Consider the following 23106-nt stretch of genomic DNA (forward strand, 5'->3'; position numbering starts at 1 on the left):
GGAGCCTGGTCAGATAAAGTCCATGGGGTCGCAAAGAGCTGGACGTGAATAAGTGACTTAGCACGTTCATGTTCACATGAATCCCAAAGCCCTCCAGGTTAGTTCTGCAGGGTGGACCAGGGTAGGGTAGGGCCCCCAGTGGCCACCCTGCTTGGATTCATCTTTTCTAACGTCTGACTCAGTGACAGGCACAGAACTGCCTGAGAGTGGCAAAGATAGTTAGCCTTTAAAAATTAAAAGCAAGTGGCACGGCTTCCTTGGAGGCTCAGTGGTAAAGAATCCACCTGTCAATGCAGGAGACACAGTTTTGACCCCTGGTCTGGGAAGATTCCCCACGCTGCAGAGCAACTAAGCCCGTGAGCTAAAACTACTGAGCCCATGCTGCAGAGTCCATGAGCTGCGACTACTGAGCCCATGTTCTGCAACCGCTGAAGCCCGCGTGCCCCAGAGCCTGTGCTCCGCAACAAGAGAGGCCACCACAATGGGAAGCCAGAGCGCCTCAACTAGAGAGAGTAGCCCTGGCTCATGGTGACTAGAGAACAGGCGCACAGCAATGAAGACCCAGTGTAACCAAAGACAAATAAAAATTCTAAAAAGCAAAAAAAAAAAAAAAAAAAAATAATAGCAAGTGTTAACATGTATTATGTGAACTCAATTAGCTCTTGGCTTCCACAGACTGGCTTCATATGTTTTTTAAGCATTTATTGGGCATAATCTGTGTACTGGACACTGTTGTGCTTTCTACCACTTATTTCCTCTTCACCACAATCCTCTGAGGTAGATGCTATTATTATTTCCATTTTACAGCCGAAGAAACTGAGGCACAAACTGTTAAATAATCTCTCTCTCTCCCCTCTTGCCTTCCTCCTCCTTTCTTTCCAATATGTGCTACTGGTTTTGCTTCTCTGGAGAACCTTGCCTAACACAAACAGTTTGCAAAAATTAACTGATGCTCTGCTCTCCATACTCAGTTTTATTCCCCTGGCTTGTCTCATTGCTCAGATTCCCTGTGAGGCCAGGTTCCAGTTCTTCAGCAATCCTTCTCATCTATCCTGTGTCTCTCTCTTCATGCTGCCTCTCTAACTACCCAGACAGTGCTTCTCCGATTCTTTATTAGGCTGTTTCCCCCTTAAGGAGGAGGATTTCAATCTAGCTGTCCTCGCCCTTGAAATTGTAATACTACAGATATACTGCATGAGTGTATGTATATCTGTGCCCTATACATAAACAAGGGCATCAAAGGTCATCAGGGAACTGCAAATTCAAACAATGAAATACACACCTATTAGAGTGGCCGAAATCCGCTAACACCACCAAACGTTAGTGAGGATGTTAGAGCAACAGGAACTCTCGTTTATTGCTAGTGGGAATGCAAAATGGTGCAGCCACTTTGGAAGACAGTTTGGTGGTCTCTTACAAAACTAAACCTTCCCTTACCATATGATCCAGCAATCACATTCCTTGGTATTTACCCAGAGGAGTTGAAAACTTGTGTCTACACAAACACCTGTACACAAAAGCTTATAGCAGCTTTGTTTATAAATGCCAAAGCTTGGAAGCAACCAAGATATCCTTTAGTACGGTGAATGGATAAATAAACTGGTACAACCAGACAATGGAATCTTCATTCAGTGCTGAAAAGAAGTGAGCTGTCAAGCAATAAAAAGATATGAAGGAAACTTAAATGCATATTACTTAGTGAAAGTAGTTAATCTGAACAGGCTACATACTATATGATTCCAATTATATTGTATTCTGGAAAAGGCAAAACTTTGGAGACAGCAAAAAGATCAGTGTTTGCCAGGAGTTTGGGAGGAGTGAGGAATAAATTGGTGGAGCATAGGGGATGTTTTATGACAACTAAATTATTCTATATGACACAATAATGGTTGATATATGCCATTACATACATATTTGCCAAAACCCATAGAAGATACAACACCAAGACTGAACCATAAGCTGAACTACGGAGTGTGGGTGATGATGTGTTAATGTAAGTTCATCAATTGTAACAAATGTGCTACCCTGGTGAGGGATGTTGATAGTGGGGGAGGTTGTATTAATATATATGTGAGGGCAGAGGGTAGTTGGGAAATCTCTGTATCTTCTCAATTTTGCTATGAACCAAAAACTGCTCTAAACATGAGGTCTATTTTAAAGAAAGGCCTGATTTTTTTTCTTTTTCTTTTTTTTTTTTTTTGCTTCCAAGAAGCAGTTTTTACTCCTTGGAGGTAAGTTGAGAATGCATGACCTAGATCTGCATGTACTGTTTGCCTGGATTCCTCCTTACTTCACCCACCCTGCTGGTTCAGTCCTGCTATTGCATATGAATTTCTTGGGCCAACTGTTTCCTCAAACAGTCCTGTAGAAAACGGAACCAGTTATGTCTGTCCACCTGAGGGGGTAGACTCTGCCAGTGAATTCTGATGTTGTCCAGCTCCTTCTCTTCTTCTGAGCTCTAAGATCTCAGTCTGGTTCTTCAACCATCAGTGCTTTCCTGCTGGGAGTCAGCCTCTGAATAATTCTGGGATGTGACCTGTCTCACTGGTGGTCATGATCTATATTTGAGAGGAATTCTTTGCTATAGATTGGGGGAAGTTCCTTCTCCCTTCCAGGCCTTCTTTTAAACTCTGTTGGAGTGAGATTTTGTTATCTTTAAAAAATTATTTCAATAATTCAAAGACTGAGGATCCCTTTAAGAGTGTTCAAAGTTAAGCTCCCTGGATACTATCTGATCAGGGTTTCTCTTTTAACTCATTTGGGGTCCTTATGCACTAATAAAATTATTATAATTGAGCAAGCACAGAAAAATTGGTCATGATCTAGAAATGCTCTATAGAATAGCTCATGCTTTAATTCCATGCTCTTGTTTTTATATAAAATTTCTCTTAGGAACAAAACCTCCAAAAGTTTTACATTTGATCATGTTCCTCTTTCTCTTAGATGAAGGAAGTATTACAATACCAAGAAGCCTCTTAGCTCATGAGACAGGATTTTTGCAAGCGTCCGGAATACATTACCCTTGTTGTTACTGATTCAGAGTAATTAGGACTGAGAGTCATTTGGGGGCAGGGAGTGTTTTTTGTTATTGTTTAAAAACTTTTAGGGCTTCCCTTGTGGCTCAGTTGGTAAAGAATCAGCCTGCAGTGCAGGAGACCTGGGTTCAATCCTTGGGTTGGGAAGATCCCCTGGAGAGGGGAACAGTTACCCACTCTAGTATTCTGGGCTGGAGAATTCCATGGACTAAGCAAGAGAGTTCCAGAAAAACATCTATTTCTACTTTATTGACTATGCCAAAGCCTTTGATTGTGTGGATCACAATAAACTGTGGAAAATTCTGAAAGAGATGGGAATACCAGACCACCTGACTGCCTCTTGAGAAACCTATATGCAGGTCAGGAAACAACAGTTAGAACTGGACATGGAACAAGACTGGTTCCAAATAGGAAAAGGAGTATGTCAAGGCTGTATATTGTCACCCTGCTTATTTAACTTCTATGCAGAGTACATCATGAGAAATGCTGGGCTGGAAGAAGCACAAGCTGGAATCAAGATTGCCGGGAGAAATATCAATAACCTCAGATATGCAGATGACACCACCCTTATGGCAGAAAGTGAAGAGGAACTAAAAAGCCTCTTGATGAAAGTGAAAGAGGAGAGTGAAAAAGTTGGCTTAAAGCTCAACACTCAGAAAACTAAGATCATGGCATCTGGTCCCATCACTTCATGGGAAATAGATGGGAAACAGTGGAAACAGTGTCAGACTTCATTTTTCTGGGCTTCAAAATCACTGCAGATGGTGACTGCAGCCATGAAATTAAAAGACGCTTACTCCTTGGAAGGAAAGTTATGACCAACCTAGATAGCATATGAAAAAGCAGAGACATTACTTTGCCAACAAAGGTCCATCTAGTCAAAGCTATGGTTTTTCCATTGGTCATGTATGGATGTGAGAGTTGGATTGTAAAGAAAGCTGAGTGCTGAAGAATTGATGCTTTTGAACTGTAGTGTTGGAGAAGACTCTTGAGAGTCCCTTGGACTGCCAGGAGATCCAACCAGTCCATTCTAAAGGAGATCAGTCCTGGGTGTTCATTGGAAGGACTGATGCTAAAGCTGAAACTCCAATACTTTGTCCACTTCATGCGAAGAGTTGACTCATTGGAAAAGACTCTGATGCTGGAAGGGATTGGAGGCAGGAGAAGGACAACAGAGGATGAGATGGCTGGATGGCATCACGGACTCGATGGACGTGAGTTTGAGTGAACTCCGGGAGTTGATGATGGACAGGGAGACCTGGCATGCTGTGATTCATGGGGTCGCAAAGAGTCGGACATGACTGAGTGACTGAACTGAACTGAAAAACTTTTAAAAACATGTATTCATTTGTTCTTGGCCGTGCTGAGTCTTTGCTGTGGCACGTGGGCTTTCTTAGTCGTGGTGTGCAGGTTTCTCACTGTGTGGCTTCCCTTGTTGCGGAGCATGGTCTCTAGGGCACGAGGGCTTAGCAGCTGTGTCTCACTGGCTCTAGAGTGTGGGCTCAGTAGTTGGCGGCGCACGGGCTTAGTTACCCCATGGCATGTGGAGTGTCCCTGGACCAGGGATCAAACCCATGTTCCCTGCATTGGCAGGTAGATTCTTAACCACTGGACCACCAGGGAAGTCCTAGTATTTTTAAGACAGTAATATTTATAGTATATTTTTCTAATTAAAAGACTAATATGTGTCTAATTAAAAAATCAGAAACATCTAGGAAAAAAAAAAGAAAAACAAGATCTACCTGACTTCTATCCCTTGTTCACAGTTATTAACATTTTTGGTATACAATCTCACTCTTTTATAATCTCTCAGCAAAATATTTGCCAACAGAAGCATGTGTCATAATATTTTGTTCTCCCACTCATCAAACTATAGCTTCTGTTTCCTCACATCATGAACTAGAGTTTCACAGCACAATTTCTTTGGAAAATTTTAAATACCAAGTCAACAGGACAGCATAATGAACACTGTATCCATCACTCAGCTTCAGAGCGATTGACTTTCTGCTGTTCTCCCTCTCTTTTTTACATTCAGTTACTCTTATTTCAGCTATACTTAGTGAGTGAAGTCGCTCAGTCGTGTCCGACTCTTTGCGACCCCGTGGACTGTAGCCCACCAGGCTCCTCCATCCATGGGATTCTCCAGGCAAGAATACTGGAGTGGGCTGCCATTTGCCCTGAGATAAAACTGGAGTGCACATATATTAAATGTAAAATTTTAACAAACCACCCCAATCTAGACACAGAACATTTCTGTCACCCCCGTCCCTTCTCAGTCACTACTAACCCCCTTCAGAGGAAACCATTCTTAGGTGGCGCTAGTGGTAAAGAACCCTCTTGCCAATGCAGAAGATATAAGACACATGGGTTTGATCCCTGGGTTAGGAAGATCCCCTGGAGGAGGGCATGGCAACCCACTCTGAGAATCCAATGGACAGAGGAGCCTGGAAGGCTATAGTCCACAGGTCACAAAGAGTCAGACACTACTGAAGTGACTTGGCACACTCACACACACACACACACACACACACACACACACATACACACACACACACAGATTAGCTTAACCTTATCTGAGAATTGAAATACTAGAATCATATAGAATATATTCCTCTGTGACTGGCTTCTTTATTCAGTATAATGTCATTGAGATTGGTCTAAATGTTGCCTGCCTCCATAGCTTCTTTCTTTTTATTGTTGAATAGTACTCTGTTTTATTAACATGCCACATTTTGTTTATCCAATTTTCTTTTAATAGACATTTGAGCTATTTCCATTTTTGGCAGTCACGCAGAAAGCTGCTATGACTATTTCTGCACAAATCTTATGCATACATGTATGTTCACTTCTCTTAGGTAAACAGCCCTGGCAAGGAATTGCTTGATCAAATATCAATAGCTGCGTGTTTAACTTTTTAAGAAACTGTCAAGCCTTCATCCAAACTCGTACCAGAAGCAATACTCTTCAAGGCGTGGTGAGTCTTCACATCAGATCCCTCTCTCAGTCAAAGTGAAATCAGGAACTGGTGTAATCTCACCCGGTAAGTTTAGGAATAAAGAAATAATGATACTCAGCATATCCGTATCAAGAGTCTGAGACTGCCAAATATCACAATTTTACCCTACCACATCTGTGAGTAAAAAGTGTTTTAGTTTAAGGGGTACCCAAACTATATGTACCCAACTATATATAACTGCCTAATATGTTCTCACCGTCTTGCTGCTGCTGCTGCTGCGGCTGCTAAGTCGCTTCAGTCGTGTCCGACTCTGTGCAACCCCATAGACGGCAGCCCACCAGGCTCGCCATCCCTGGGATTTTCCAGGCAAGAACACTGGAGTGGGTTGCCATTTCCTTCTCAAATGCATGAAAGTGAAGTCACTCAATCATGTCTGACTCTTTGCGACCCCATGGACTGCAGCCTACCAGGCTCCTCTGTCCATGGGGTTTTCCAGTCAAGAGTACTGGAGTGGGGTGCCATCGTCTTCTCTGTCTCACTGTCTTAGGAAGGGTCAAATGTGACACTCAATGTTTATATTTTTATGATAGCTACAAGAAGCATCATTTCAGAACTTATAAGATGAGCCAGTAGAGTCAATCTGCTTTATATATATTGAGTGGACAGATGGAAAGTTAATACAAGTAGTTGAAAGAACAAAATAAAATGACATTATGGATATTATGTCCTACCAGGCAGCTCTTGCTCCTTTGCACACAATGAATATCTTTTAAATAATAGGAGACCATGTGGATATTTCCTATTAACTCTCTATTTCTTACTAATTTCTTCTTTGTGGATGGACTTATAAATTGTGTGCTTGTGTGCCATGACTCATTTGAATGCCGCTTTCCATCTTTCTAAGACTGTAAGAACAAAATTAATCTTCCCATGGCTATTTATATCCAATGCATGTGTTCAGTCTTTTGGACGCATGAGGCTCCTTGAAGAGTCGACCGCATTTAGGAAGTGGCTTATATCCTATGAGCAATAGATAATCATTGCCAACTGTCCACTGGAAATGCCCCATTTTCCCACAGAGACTAGGTATGTTTGGACAACATACCCAGTTGTTGGAATAGAGACTGTTCCACATATTGTTTTTTTTTTTTTTTTTTTAAAAAAAAAGATTGGTTAAACTCAGAGCACACAGGTACACTTTATTTACTCAAGAGGCTTCCCTGGTGGCTCAGATGGTAAAGCGTCTGCCTGCAATGCGGGAGACTCAGGTTCGATTCCTGGGTTGGGAAGATCCCCTGGAGAAGGAAATGGCAACCCACTCCAGTACTCTTGCCTGGAAAATTCCATGGACTGAGGAGCCTGGTAGGCGACAGTCCATGGGGTCGCAAAGAGTCGGACACGACTGAGCGACTTCACTTCACTCAGCTTTAAGCAGAGACCTCTGATGTCTCTTAAAAAATACCTCCCTGGTGGTCCGGTGGTTAGAACTCTGCACCTTCACTGCTTGGGGTCTGGGTTCTATCCCTGGTCAGGGAGCTAAGATCTCCAAAGCTGCACGGTGCAGCCAAAAAAAATTTTTCTTCCCCTTTGTTCCATGTCTCTTTTTGGTAACTTAAAATACTATTCACTTGATTTAAAATCCCACATTGGGTGTGCATTTCTTATCATAGTTATTTCCACACTAATATACCAGTTATTCCTTCAGAGTGATATCAAGCTTACTGTAAGTTTTTGTCTAAGCCAGTCTGTGTTTATTTAGTCAAGTGTTTTGAGGAAATATTGAGAGTATTGTTAATGCTGGAAAATAGAATGATTGTTCCCTAAAGAATTTGCTGATCCAAATAGTCTGTATTTACCTATCCTTCAGAGGTATTGTGATGTGGTTTCACAGTGATTAGTAGAAGCCAACCATGTTTAAAGATATTCTGGCTCTTAGATAACTCATGCATATTTGGTATTCAGGAATGATATTTATTTTCTCAAATTAAAAAAAAAACGTTCAAATGGTTTGAAGAAACATTCTGGGGTATAATTTTTTTTTCAATTTATATTTAACTTAGGTATGAGTAATGAACTAAAAAAAAAACAAAAAAACAACTATCTATCCAGTTGTTCATTTCCTTGTTTCCAGTGTGATAATTAGTTTTCCAACTATTGGAAAAATATTGTTTCTACTTGAAATCATATAAACTGATGTACCTGTAACATATCTAAATGTGCAGGTGAGTATTGGAAAAGGGGTAAACAATAGAGTTTGAGAAAACTAAGGTTATATGTTTAGGAGAAGGAGATTGAAATAGACTATTAGTGAATAAAGGACTTTAAACAAAGACTGAAATGGAGTGATAAAGATAGTAATTTAAATTCAAGAAGGTCTTGGCAAACTTGGTAAAACACACCCATCTTAGATCAACAAAGCAATATCCATTTAGTGCTTCACAAAAATAAATTGTCTTCATGACTGAATAAACAAAATGTGGTATATTCATACAATGGAATTTATTTGACAATAAAAAGAAATGAAATCATGATAACGTAACATGGATGAACCTCGAAAACATTATGCAAAACGAAAGGAGCCATTTACAAATGAACATACGTTGTGTGATTCCAGTTATATGAAATGTCCAAAATAGGCAAATCCATAGAGACAGAGAGTAGATTGGTGGTTGCCAAGGGTTGGAGGATAGGGGAAATGGTGACTGACTGCTGATGGGTACAGGATTTTTAAGGGTGTGATGAGAATGTTCTAAAATTGATTGTGCACAACTCTATGGATATACCAAAAACCACTGACTTGTATAACTTAAAAAGAATTTTATAGTATGTGAATGATCTCATTCTAATAAGAGCCTACTAAGTGCCAGATATGTATCAATAACTTACACTATTCAATTTAATCCTTACCAGATGCTTGCAAACAAAGTTTATTCTCACTTAACAAATGAGAAGACAGAGTTCTAACTCACCTGGGTCACTCACTCAGTGGAAGACTGGCACTGTTGGGCTTGTATGCTAAGCCTGTCTTCTAAGGACAAGCCTTTTCCATTGGCTGTCCTGCTTCACCGTGTTTCCAGAGTTTTCTACTTTAGATCCTCGGTGAGCTCGACTCAGGGGGTCTCTGCATTGTCCTCTGCTCTTTTAACTGCTCTGGCTGTTCCAGCCAGACAGACCTTCCTCTGGAGATGCTCCTATCGTTCTCCGCAGACCTGCCCTGCCCAGGCCTGAGGCACTATCTTCTCTTAGCCAGTGTCTCACAGTAAGCTCCTCTGGGCGCCCCCAAAGACTGTAAAGAAAAGTTCTAGGTTTTCTCTCCTGTTTGAGCCAATGAATATAAGATTTGCCTCTGGCCCGGAACGCTACAAGAAACAGCCCATGAAGGATTTCCTGCTTACAGGCTATTACTTGCCCGGAGAACCGTGTATGCGCACACTGGCATGTATATATGCGTGTGTAACGTGGGGATGGTGGGAGTGATCTTTTTTTTTCGTTACCTAATAGGGAGACAGGCTCTTTCTTGCTTTCTCCTTCATTGTTTGAATTCTCCCAGGAATTCTATCCAGGGAGATGGAATAGAGTGACTGACATCTGTTCTTCCCAAGCCAGTTTTTTTTTTAAATTCTTTGCGTTATCTCAAAGCTTCCCCCATTATTCAACAATGAAGACCCTTTACAACATCAACAAATTTCTCAACTGCCCACTCTTATGATGGGAGCTGAGAAGATACATACTGATTTGAAGCTACTGTATATTTGGTAATGCTTTCACATGAATTTTGCACTCTGTCAATTATATGAGCAACTTATATCACTGATCCATATTTGGTCTGGAGTGATATATTGTACTTAATTCAAGGTGACAATAATTTGAGCAAAAAGGTCTTACAGTGCTTTGATATAACTCCTTGGCCCATCACTGTCTTCAACCTTTTTTTCAGCGATGGTTTGTTAATGTTTATACAGAACTTTAATCTAGTTCACTGTTCTGAGGCTTACAAAGTCTTTTCATGAACATTACCTGATCAGGTTTACGTTCTGGAGTGTTGGCATATTTTTTAAACATGAGAGAGCTTTATGTTTGGCAAGACCACACAGTGTAAGTAAAGGGGGTGGGGGGAGTTGTGATCAGGAAAACTATTTCATAATTAAATTATGTCTTCTCTCAGCTAATCTGTTTCACTGTTCATTGTGCATATAGGGCAATCGGACCAGAACCGGTGTTGTCTTGTTTGTTGTTTGCTTTTGCTTTGCTTCTTCAAAAGAAATGCACTTGAAACATCCATGTCTAAAGTGGGTCAAGGGGGAGCTGCTCCTGGAGCTGCGGAGAAGAATTACAGTCTACCTTCTTTATTCTGTTCTGGGAAAGTTTTGAACCCAGAGTTCTCTTTATGAGTACTTACTGTCAGAATCCATTGCCTAAAGTCTTTTATTTTTTCTCTTGGGGAGTGGTGAGCAGGAAGGATTAAACTAGCAGCTTCAGCGGTGAGAACCGTGCCCACCCCCGCCTTTAGGAGACTGGGCCTCAGCAGCCTGAAGGTACTCATGGCTCCAGGAAAGGATGCTCCCAGGCTTGGCTGAGCCCAGCAGGCATATGCTTTGCTTTGATGTTTTTTCGGACTGAAGCTACAAAGCTAGCTAGTTTCATTTTCTAGGACTGTGTTTAACTACATTAAAATTATGTAATTCTTCTCAGAGTCTTTATATAAGCTAATTGTAAAGGAATGCCTTGAGTGAAATGTTGATTAAACTTTGGAGGTTTTCATCTTTAACCAGATGTAAACTTTTGATAGGGCTTCCCTGGCTCAATGGTAAAAAATCCAGGAGATTCAGGTTGATCCCTGGGTTGGGAAGATCCTCTGGAGAAGGAAATGGCAACCCACTCCAGCATTCTTGGCCTGGTAAATCCCATGGACAGAGGAGCCTGGGGAGTTACAGTCCGTGGGGTCGCAAAAGAGTTGGACACGACTCAGCGACTAAACAACAACAGTAACAACAAAAACTTTTGATACCATACTGAGTTACGTCGGACAGAATTTTGCATAGCTGCATGTAGTCACAATTTTCTAAACAGTTTGGTATGCTTGAACTCCTGATCTTTGATCTAAATTTTACTTAGGTCTTCCAGCCTCATCTCCAGAGCCTTCCACCATCAGAAACATTCTGCACCTTGCTTGCTGGAAGGTTTCTTTTTTTTTTTTAAAACAGTGGCATCTGGCGATGTGTATATGAAAACAATGAGATTTCTCAATAGTTTTCGAATCATTTTGTTAGAAATGGCTTATGTACACTTCAAAGTATATTCATTTCCAAAGTTATGCTTTCGTTTTTAGAATTAGTTTTTAAAGATAGCTTTTAAAGAAAGTTGATGAAACAGATATCTCTAATTCTTACTTACCAGGGCTTATCTGAAAACTCCTCCTTTTCATATCAGCAACTTGAAATAGGTCTTCAAGAGGTTCTTTGATCTCCCACTATTAGATGAGCTGCATTTTCTTGTGAATTTACAGGAGTTACATCCCAGAAGGCATCTATGAGGAAGCAGAGGTGTGAGAAGAGAAGACCTGGTCATTGCCCAACTTTACCTGGGATATATTTGTTGAGAATCTATTACATTAAAAAATCATGGCAAAATTAAAATGCAATTGATTGGACTGTTACTAGAAACTGTTTGTGGGACAGATTTTCCCCTTAACTTTTTACTAGAAAATTTTTCAAGTGTAGAAAATTTAAAAGCACATTCTTTTTTAAAAAAAATTAATTTATTTATTTTAAGGAGGCTAATTACTTTACAATATTGTGGTGTTTTTTGCCATACATTGACATGAATCAGCCATGGGTATACATGTGTCCCCATCCTGAACCTCCCTCCCACCTCCCTCCCCATCCCATCCCTTGGGGTCATCCCAGTGCACCAGCCCAGAGCACCCTGTCTCAGGCATCAAACTTGGACTGATGATCTATTTCACATATGATAATATACATGTTTCAATGCTATTCTCTCAAATCATCCCACCCTCGCCTTCTCCCACAGAGTCCAAAAGTCTGTTCTTTACATCTATGTCTCTTTTGCTGTCTCGCATATAGGGTCATCGTTACCATCTTTCTAAATTCCATATATATGGGTTAATATACTGTATTGGTGTTTTTCTTTCTGACTTACTTCACTCTGTATAATAGGCTCCAGTTTCATCTACCTCATTAGAACTGAGTCAAATGCATTCTTTTTAATAGCTGAGTAATATTCCATTGTGTATATATACTACAACTTTCTTATCCATTCGTCTGCCGATGGACATCTAGGTTGCTTCCATGTCCTGGCTATTGTAAACAGTGCTGCGATGAACTTTGGGGTACACGTGTCTCTTTCAATTCTGGTTTCCTTGGTGTGTATGCCCAGCATTGGGATTGCTGGGTTGTATGGCAGTTCTGCATGGCATCTCTTCCTATATGTAAATACTTTTAATTAAATAAACATTCAAAATATGTCGCAGGCATACTTTCTCTTTCTCTTCTCCCACATTCTACATTCAGTGTGGAGCAAATGCTATAGGTCGCATCTTCAAAACAGGCATCTGATTACCAGCTACCCGCTCCATTCCTGGTCCAGGTCCCATCATCTCTCTCCTAAATTAAGCAGTGGCTCTCTCACGAGTTTCACTCTTGCTGTAATTGATCCCTTTGGGGACATCTCAAAATCTCGGCTACAGTGACCCTTTCCAAACGTACATAACATACTAATATTCTGTTCAGTTCCTCCAGTGGCTTCCCATTTGACTTGCAGTGAACACCGAGCTCCTTATTATGAACTTTATGTGTGCATGTCAGTTGCTCAGTCGTGTCTGAGTCTTTGTGGCCTCACGGACTGTAGACCACCAGCCTCCTCTGTCCATGCGATTTCCCAGGCTAGAATATTGGAGTAAGGGATCTTCTTGACCCAGGGATTGAACCCATGTCTCTTGGGTTTCCTGCATTGGCAGGTAGATTCTTTACCACTGTGCCGCATGGGAAGCCCAGGCCTCGGATGACCAGGCACCCTATTGCTGCTGCTGCTACTGCTAAGTCACTTCAGTTGTGTCTGACTCTGTGCGACCCCATAGATAGCCTCCCACCAGGCTCCCCCCTCTGATATAACATCTTAGCTTTGTTTTTCTGTCTCTAAATCTGGTACAGCTCTCTGTTGCTCCTCACAGGTGGCATCTGCTCCTGCTTCCAGCACTTCACTTGTTTCCTCTCCCTGGTATCCTGGACACCAGTAGGGCTCACTTCTTCACTTCCTTCAGGTCTTTATCAAACATCACCTTCTTACAGAGACACTGCTCTGGTAGCCTACTGAATACAATCCCATCTCCTGATGTCTCCTTTCCTTCATCTGGCTTTTAAAAAAAGCTAGATAGGACTTACCACAATCCAGTATTCCATTCCATGTATTTTTACTTATTTACCTTTTTTGTTTTCTGTTCTATCCATTATTCTGTGTCAAGAGTTTTTGTGTGTTTTGTTCACTATTTTCCAGTGCCTGGCATGTGGTAGCTTCTTGACAAAAATTTGTTGAACGAATAACATATTTTCTTAGAGTAGTTAAAAATAATGAATTTTTGAAAATCATTGAGTAAGCAATATCTGGGTCAAGGAATTTTTGCTCATTATACTAGGGCACTTATTTTACTTGGCTTGAATCCCAGACTGAAATCTGGGGAACTTTCTTTACTCTGCTGCCTGTTAGGCCAGACCTAACTCTAGCTTCAATCATCTGGTCACAAAAGAAGAAAAAAAAGTTTTATCAAAAGGAAAAGAAAGTTAGTGTGTTTTCTCCCCCAGTCCTTCTAGGTACCCCAGTTCCATAATACCCCATAAAACTTTTCTGCTGTGTCACTCCCAGTCCCCAAATGAGGCCATTTCCCAAACCAGGCTTCCCCCCACATGGGTCCCTTTTTCTCCTGGACCCTCAGGGTTAGCACCTCAGCACGTCTGCTATTTTCCCCTGCTGCCTCTGCTCGGGGAAGCTGACCTCCAGGGGAGGCACCTGCCTCTTTCCACAGACGTACTCTGTTAGGGTCTGATGCAATACCTTCTCTTAGCCCAGGTCTGCTTTCAGTAATTTAAACCATCTCCCCTCTCTCTGCATATCCTAAGGACTCAGAGGACAGACTCCAAATTTTCTCTTTTGATTTAACCAGTGACTACAATATTCCAATAAGGCCCAACATTCTGGAAATGAAGCAGCACATCAAGAATTTCCCTCTGGAGCTCAGCCCAGTGCTCTGTGGCAACCTGGATGGGCTGGATGGGTGGGGTGGGTGGGAGCTCAGGATGGAGGGGATATATGTACACTTATGGCCGATTCACGTTGTTACATGGCGGAAACCAACACAACATTGTAAAGCAATTATCCTCCGATTAAAAATAAATTTAAAAAAAAGAAAGAATTTCCTTGATTTTCTTGTGTAATCTGTCCCTTATTTTGATAGTTCTCTCTTTGGCTTCTAAGCCGCCAGTGGCTCCCTGGGTGCGGTGTCTAACATCGGGGATGCTGCAAAGGGAACTTTGTGCCATTTAACAGGCGACAGTTTTCTGTTTCATCTGTTTGTTCAGATTCTGCCTATAGATACCAGGGAAACAGAAATACTTTTCTCACATAAGGTCATTGACATTTAATGCTCAAGTATGGAGTCTTTTCTTCTGTTAAATGTAAACATCAACAATACCTGGTCTCAATCAAATATGCTAAACTCTTTAAAAATATCCGTGGACTGATTATAATTTAAAAAGTTTCTCAGCTCCTCTCTCCCACATGACAGGAGTGGGGGAAAAATAATGATTTTAACCTATTATATTCAGTAATACTTTTAAAGTAGCTTATAGTTCATCAATTTTAAGACCCTATGTATGCATGTGTATATATATATAGTTGGAAATACATAAAGGTCAAAATGACTGGTGTGAACAAATTTTGAGAATGCCTTGACACACTCTTGGTTTCCTAGGGGCGTCATCTTCCTGTTTTGAAATAATCATGAACACAAATCTTATTAGTAGTAGTAACTAATCATTGACAAAGGAGCTACAGGATGCCATTCTCGAGTGACTCCTCCAGTCTTCTCTCTTGAGGATTAAGAAGTACCAAATCAGCAGAGCTCTTCAGGATGAGAACTGGGGCTCACCCACCTTCATCTCAAGGGATTCTCTGTTGTTGTTAGTTGCTCAGTCGTGTCCTATCTTTGGGACCCCATCGACTGTAGCCCACCAGGCTCCTCTGAACATGGAATTCTCCAGGCAAGAATACTGGAGTGGGTGCCATTCCCTTCTCCAGGGATCTTCCTGACCCAGGGATTGAACCCAAGTCTCCTGCATCACAGGTAGATTCTTTACCACTGAGCCACCAGGGAAGACTAAGGTCCTCAGTAGCATCCCAGATATCATGCCCCGAGGAGTTGTTCTGCTTCACATGACTGAGAGCTGATTGGGGGAGACACCATTCAGAATCCTGGCTGCTGCCCAGGAAGGCTACCTCACACTGTCTTTTGATGGTCTGACAAACTGAAACCACACACAAGCCAAGCTTAGTTTTATTTTCCTAAGCATAAGTTTAAGTTTTCATTTTAATTTTTAAACTAAATTGCTGTATGAGATGGATGTGAAGGAAGCACTTAACCTAAAAAATAGCCTCTGGGGGATGTTATCTTTGATTAAATATTCTGTTGGACTTCTAATAACATCTTAAGTTCTGGAAGGCAGAATTGCACATGACCACAGATTCCTTTACAATCTTTTATGTTAAACTTTCCAAAGGTCTTTTCATTGTTTCTGTATCATTTTTCCCCACTGCCCTACATGACCAGAAACCCGCTCACCACCTTAAGTACACTTAACGATCCATTTCTTTTTAGAAGAACATTTACAAAGATAGTCTTAGTTAAATATACCAATATAGAATTAAAACACTCGTATTTCTACTTTCAATAGTTTTACAAGTAATGGCTTAGGTACAAACACATGTTTTTTTAATTAAAAACTACAGCTGGAGTTTATAAAAATAGCAGTTTCCTCATAAGCATAAAAAAATAAAAGTGTAATGATTGGGAAACTTACCAGGATTTTTCTGAAAACTTCTTCCTCTTATATCAGAAACTTTACATGGTTGATTTTAAATTTTTGCTTTCTTATTCTTCTTCTAACGGGTAGGAGATGTGTGGTTGTAAGAATCCTTTTTAAAAAATAAGGCTTTAAGTTGTGAAGTTTACTTGTCTCCTGAAGCCCTGACCCTGTGCAGAAGCAGAGTGAGGAAGTAGAAATGCAAACAGTTTCAGTTTTGCTTCCGAACATATTTCTTTAGGTTTGTAAAATATTAAATGTATATAAATATATGTGGCTGCGGCTGCTGCTGCTGCTGCTAAGTCACTTCAGTCGTGTCCGACTCTGTGCGACCCCATGGACGGCTGCCCACCAGGCTCCCCCGTCCCTGGGATTCTCCAGGCAAGAACACTGGAGTGGGTTGCCATTTCCTTCTCCAATGCATGGAAGTGAAAAGTAAAGTGAAGTCGCTCAGTCGTGCCCTACTCCTAGCAACCCCATTAAAAGATTAACATTACAGAAAATCAACAAAGTTGAACCATTGCTGAGAAACTGTTCACCAGAGAGTTTCAAGTCACCCAGAGTTAAGAAATCGAGGTGGGAAAAAAAAAAAAAAAAAAACCTACAGAAAAAAAAAAAAATACTGGGAAAACACTGAAAGCTCAGAGTAATGCAAATGTCTGTTACAGACTGAATTGTTTCCCCAGGTTCATAGGTTGAAGCCCTAACCCTCCTTATCTCAGAATGTGACTGTACTTGCAGAGAAGGTCTTTAAAGAGTTAATTAAGCTCAAATGAGGTCATAGGGTGGATCCTAACCCAGATATGACTGGTGTCCTTATAAGAAGAGATTGGTGTTACATGCACACACACGCACACACGACATGACCCTGTGAAGACATAGGGAGAAGACAGCCATCTACAAGTCAGAGATAGAGGCCTTAAAAGAAACCAGCTCTGACAAATCCCTGATCTTGGACTTCAAGCCTCTGTCAGCAAATACATTTCTGAGTTTTAACTCATCTTATCTGTAGAAATTTGTTATGGCAGTCCCAGCAAACTAATACTTATGTACATTGGATCATCATGAATTTCATTATTTTTTAAAAACTAGAACATTAGTTTTTAAAATTATGAATATAATTGAAGTTCGTTTTCAAACTTAAGAAATACAGAATATAGAAAGAAGGGGAGGAACCATATTCAAACATATCCGAATGTAATCTTTGTTTTCCATTATACTTTTTTCTATCCATATATTTTAAAAATATAAATTTAATATTTGAGAAATTTTACCAGATAATCATGTATGGAAACATATAATTTCAAATAGGGAGTGAACGGTGAATCACATTTTATTTCTTGAATTATTCTGATATGAATACAAAAATTCAGGACCACTGGAATATGACAACTTTGGGGGTTGTGTGTATAGTTTTTGTTAATTTGTTTGCATTTTAAAATTGGAGGAAAATTGCTTTGCAACGTTGCATTAGCTTCTGCTGTTGCTTTTTAAAGAAACTGAAACTGCTACATCTGCTGGTAGAAGTGCTTTGTTTTGCTTTGAAGTTTTGAGATTGTTCAGGTGTATCATGGTTCAAGGGCTTCCCAGCTGGCTCAGATGGTAAAGAATCTGCCTGCAGTATGGGGGAACCAGGTCAGTCCCTGGGTCGGGAAGATCTTCTGGAGAAGGTCATGGCAACCCACTCTAGTATTATTGCCTGGAGAATCCCATGGACAGAGGAGCCTGGCAGGCCACAGTCCCTAAGGTCACAAAGAGTTGGACACAGCGACTAACACACACACACCGTGGTTCATAGACTTATAAGAATGCCATGAACTATATTTATTCTTATATGAAATCCACAAATTTGGGGGACGATAGTGGAAGTGGTGCCTCTTGCTATCTTTTGTAACACATTTGAATGTTTTCATCAATATTACCATCATCTGTTTAAATCTCCCAGTGTATTTTCTCAAAGTCTGTTTACTTTAAATTGTATAGAATGATATAATTAATAAACAATAAAACCTTAATAACACATACACCCCCACAACCTTGGTAAGCTTGTTAAGCAAAATTCTCTAAGAATATCATGAACATTTTTTCATTAAGTGGAGATAATTTTTATAGTTGTTTGAGCTATAATGTCTACTGATACTCCCAGGTGTTTTCCCAAACTGGCGGGCTATACTAAAACCCAAGTGAGTGTGGACTTGCAGAATGCACACGTTCCTGTGTTCCACAATATTCTAAAGATGAACAATCCACCCCAGTAGGACTCTCGCTACAGTTTTTGTTAAGTTCAGCATTATGTCCACAGTCCTTTGTTCTTTATTACACTTTGTCTCCCTCTCTGAATAAGTATAGTTTCCTAGATTCTCCACTTCCCATCTCCTGAAAATTCTGATCCCCTCATTCTCACCTGGTGACATCTCTTTCTACCTAATGGACAAATTGAAGGCTTCAGGTGGGCTTTCTCATATACTTCATTCTCCAGATCCCTAAACCCACCTGTGCCCCTATTTACCCCTTCTTTGTACCTAATGGTGCAGTTCTGAACCCAGACTCCACAATAATATCATCTGGGGTTTTCAATAAAAGCAGAAAATGCCCAGGACTGCTTTTGGGCAACCATATATCTCTAGGGACAAGTACATTTTTAAAAGCTTCCTAAGCAGTTCTAATATATAGACAGGGCGAGAATGTCTGGAATAAAATGAAGTCTTCATCTTCTCCTTTCTTTCCCCGACCTTCTTTTTATTTCTTTTCCATTTTCAAACAGTTCAGTCCTTAAATCATTATACGTGCAGAGAAAAGTAGACGTCTATGGTGGGAGGGTGGGAAGTCAGGGCCTAGGAAGGCGGCTGACCTGGCGGGGTGGGGGTGCGGTCAAGGTGGGGTGGGTCAGAACCTGCATAGTGTGAAGGGAGTGACCTGGTGCTGGGAATCCGAGCCTGAGGGAGGTGTGGAGGTGTGGACTTTCAGGGGGTGGGGGCAGCTAGCACAGTGAGCAGAGTGTCTAAATGGATTGATCTGGTGTGGGCTATTAGAGCCCAAGCAGAAAAGAGAGTGTTCTTCTGGGAGAAGATGCTAAAATGAAGAGTGTCAAAAATTGCACTGAGGAAAGTTAAACAGTCAAGGAAGCCTTTATTCGAGAACTCATAGCTTAGTCAGTAAAGAATTAGCCTGCAATGCAGGAGACCAGGATTTGATTTCTGGTCAGGAAAATCCCTTGGAGAAGGAAGTGGCAACCCGTTCCAGTATTCTTGCTTGGGAAATCCCATGGACAGAGGAGCCTGGTGGGCTACAGTCCATGGGGTCACAAGAGTCGGACAAGATGTACCAACTAACCCACCACTATGGTAATAGAGGGGAGAGAAAGAGACTGAATTCAGGTCTTCTGAAGTAAAACATGGGAAGGTTTTTAAAGCCTGGAATGAACTAGTGGAGAAAAGCTGGACTGCTGTGTGGTAGGTTGGTCAATGGGATGCCTGAAGCACGCTGTGTGGCTTAGTTTGCAAATGTTTTTCTCTGTGATTAGGCCCCCTGGGTTGGCTGGTTGACATGCAGCCAAGTCAGGTTTCCACCTTCTCACAGATACTGGGAAACAGGGGTGCTATCTCCTTTGATGTTTACATTTCAAATACCTGGTTCCCTGGTGCTTGAGAAGGACAACCCTGGGTTATAAAACTGGAACCAGGCTGGGAGAATATTTGCATACATTTTAAAGGGGCAGAGAAATAATTTGCAACTACAAATTTTCTAAAGTAAATGCTTTAAGGAAAGGGAGGCCTTTAGTCAGGGACCTATAAACTAGAAGATACCTGTCCCAAGTTTAGTAAAGCTTGCAAGCTCGGTTGCTAAGTTGTATCTGACTCTTTGTGACCCCATGGACTGTAGCCCACCAGGCTGCTATGTCCATGGGATTTCCCAGGTAAGAATACTGGAGTGGGTTGCCATATCCTTCTCCCGGGGATCTTCCTGACCCAGGGATTGAACTCACATCTCCTGCATTGGCAGGAGGATTCTTTACTACTGAGCCACCTGGGAAGATTAGAAATCATTAAAGTTCATTTTGGTTAAGAGCCAGAGCTGAGTTGAGAGAGGAGGGTACTTCTTCTGGGCAGGAGATAGCAGCATTGAGATATAAGATTGATTACACAGAGGGATTACTCAAATAAGAAAATATATAAGGAAGTGAAAGCCATATTTTTCATTATTGGAGAAGTGGGTTACAGACATGAGAAGAGAATAATTTGCAGTATGGAACTACAGTTGGAGATATCTGTGTGAATTCATGTTTTTAAAGTATACTTAGATATGGAAATAAATATAGCTGTGAATATATTGTCATCTCTCTGATTGAGAGTGAGGAGAGACACCTCCATAGCAATGAGTACAACTAGCACTCAATGGGTGCCTTCTAATTGCCATTTTTCTCTCTAAAAAACCAGGGCCCCTTGGAAAGATAGCAGATTCCAGAGATGGGACAGGGAAGGTATAAGATAAGCTTGAAACTTCCTTTTTTTTTTTGTCCAGAAAGCAAGGAAGAGATCAAAGAAAGATACAGAAAGTACTAAAAGTTTAGTCAACTTGAATAGGCTCCTGATACTCAAATCTAGGACAACTGAAGGATCAAAATAAACAGTGTAGTAACAGATTATCCACTGAATAATCAGATAATTCACTGAATGATATAGACAACCATGAGTTCAAATAGATATAAATAAGTAAATGAATAAGTGGAAAATTTGATGAGAAATAGTGTACTGACAAAGTTTCAATTTACCACCAAATACTAACGACAATGAGAAAGACTAACTTTTCAGTGGAGAAGCCTGCAGGCCATTTTGTTCAGTGGTATCTTCGAGCCCTCGAGGTGAATGACATCAATATGGGACAAATGAGAATGATAGACCCTAGTAGGATGGTGAGTACACAGCATCACTCCTGTGATATTCCTGCCAAGATGCATAACTTAAATCTACTAACCCTGCAACATCATACAAATATAAACTGAGGGATGTTCTACAGAATAGCTGGCCTCTCATCTTGAAAATTGTCAAGGTCATAAATATGTAGAGGTTAAGGAAATGTTTCAGATTGGAGGAAATTAAATGCAACTTATGCTGGGTCTTTTTTGTTATAAAACACATTATTGAGATAATTGGTGAATCTTGAATGAAGTGTGAGGATTAGGTAAAGGTAATCAACATCTAAGTTAACATCAGTGTCCACCCCAAGTTAGCCATCCCGATTTGGATGGCTGTGTTGTGATTAGGTTTCCTGGTACTGTGGCTAGAATTTCCTTGTTTGTTGAAATACACACTGAAGTATTGGAGGGTGATTCAATTTCTTACTCAAACTGCTCATTAAAAACTTTTGTCCTTGTACTTCCTATCAATCTGTAAGTTTTTGATTTCAGGTTGGTAATTACTGAAAATAAAAAAAGGAATCATACAATTACCACCTGTATAATATCACTCCTAACCACAATAAGAGAAAGAAGTGAAGTTCATTCTCTCCTTCATTCTCACGGACTTAACTCCAAATTAAAATTTCCCTCTTTAAATGACATCTTTCTCAGCTGTATGCAAATAAGTTTAGGATTCCTGGATTTTCACTGGAGATTCTACCACCCATAAAAATATTCACAGGAAACACTGCTCAGTTTTGTCTACTGGAACTGGATTGTTACATATACATGCACTCGGCATTCATCCACATTGATGTAGCTGTAGTTATTTTTCATTGCTATTTAATATTCTGCTGAGTTACTTTGCTATATCTGACTTATCCATGCTTCTGTTGATGAATATTAGAGTGGCATAATGTAGTTTTGGACATTCTTGTGCGTGTCTTCTGATGCACATGAACAAGGACTATTCTAGAAAATGTTGCCTGGAGGGGAATCTTGGTTGATGTACATGATCAACATTCCTAAATAATACTTAAATGTTTCCCGAAGTTGTAGCAGTTTACATTCCTATTGTTGTTGTTTTAATCACTAAGTCATGTTTGACTCTTTCATGACCCCCATGGACTGTAGCCCACCAGGCTCCTTTCTAGGGATCTTCCTGACCCAGGGATCCAACTCTGGCTCCTACCTTGGAAGTCAGATTCTTTACCACTGAGCCATTAGGGAAGCCCCACATTCCTGTAAGCAACAGATTAAGGGGTTTCCCTTACTCTACATCCATGATAACGCTTGCTATTATGAGACTTTCTTTTATCATTCAAGTGGATGTGAAACTGTATCTTGCTGCGATTTTAATTTCCATTTGCCTCATTATTAGTAGATTGAAAATCTTTTCACATGTTTAGTACTATTTATGCTTCCTCAGCTGTGAAATTCCTTTTTATTTAATTTGCATATTTCAAAATCAGTTTGGTCATAATTTTTGTCGCTTGTTTTTGGATGTTTTAAGTCCTAATCCTTTATTTCCTGTGTGTATTGCAAATTTAATTCTAGCTCTTAGTTTCGATTTTCACTTACTTCGTGGTGTTAAACGGAAGCTCTTAATTTCATTGTGGTTAAATTCATGGGCTTTTTCCTGTGGTTTATGCTTTTTGTGTCTTATTTAGAACATCTTCCCTACTTTGAGATCATATTTTCTCATGTCATTCTGTAAATGCTTTCTAGTTTTGCCTTCTACTAGGTATAAGGTAAGGGGCTCTTACCACATATAGACAAACCTCTAATCACATATAGACAAAGAAAAGGGTACATACTTATTCCATAAACTTAAAGTATTAATAATGAATAGAAAGAGACAATTATGTAAGAATTGACACGTGGTATCTACTTTTAAAATTCAAAATGAGGGAAGAATGAATAAAAAAAAAATCTGGACAATTTCATTAGCCTATGGAGTAACCCACCAAATGTGTCAGTAGGCAACCAAGAGAAAGGATGCAAAAAAGCCACTTCCTATCATCTCAACGTCTTCATCCTCACCCCAACTAGAGAGCAGAAATACGGCAGAAAAATCAGATTTTCCTTCAGCAAAATATCTCCAGCAATCGAAAGCTGAAAAAGGAA

At 40.4% G+C, this 23106-nt stretch overlaps 1 protein-coding gene across 1 annotated transcript in view; it reads right to left on the bottom strand.

The window, feature by feature from the left end:
* Nucleotides 1-16152, bottom strand: part of LOC129658881 (sterile alpha motif domain-containing protein 9-like) — a 39417-nt gene extending 23265 nt beyond the window's left edge. The window contains exons 1-2 of the mRNA XM_055589722.1: nt 16080-16152; nt 11386-11518 (exon numbers count right to left, since the gene is read on the bottom strand). The gene's annotated coding sequence lies outside the window, so the exon portion shown is untranslated. The remainder of the gene's footprint in view (nt 1-11385; nt 11519-16079) is intronic.
* Nucleotides 16153-23106: the final 6954 nt, after the last annotated feature.

Source organism: Bubalus kerabau, chromosome 8 (genome assembly GCF_029407905.1).
Source record: "Bubalus kerabau isolate K-KA32 ecotype Philippines breed swamp buffalo chromosome 8, PCC_UOA_SB_1v2, whole genome shotgun sequence".
NCBI classification, from domain to species: Eukaryota; Metazoa; Chordata; class Mammalia; order Artiodactyla; family Bovidae; genus Bubalus; species Bubalus kerabau.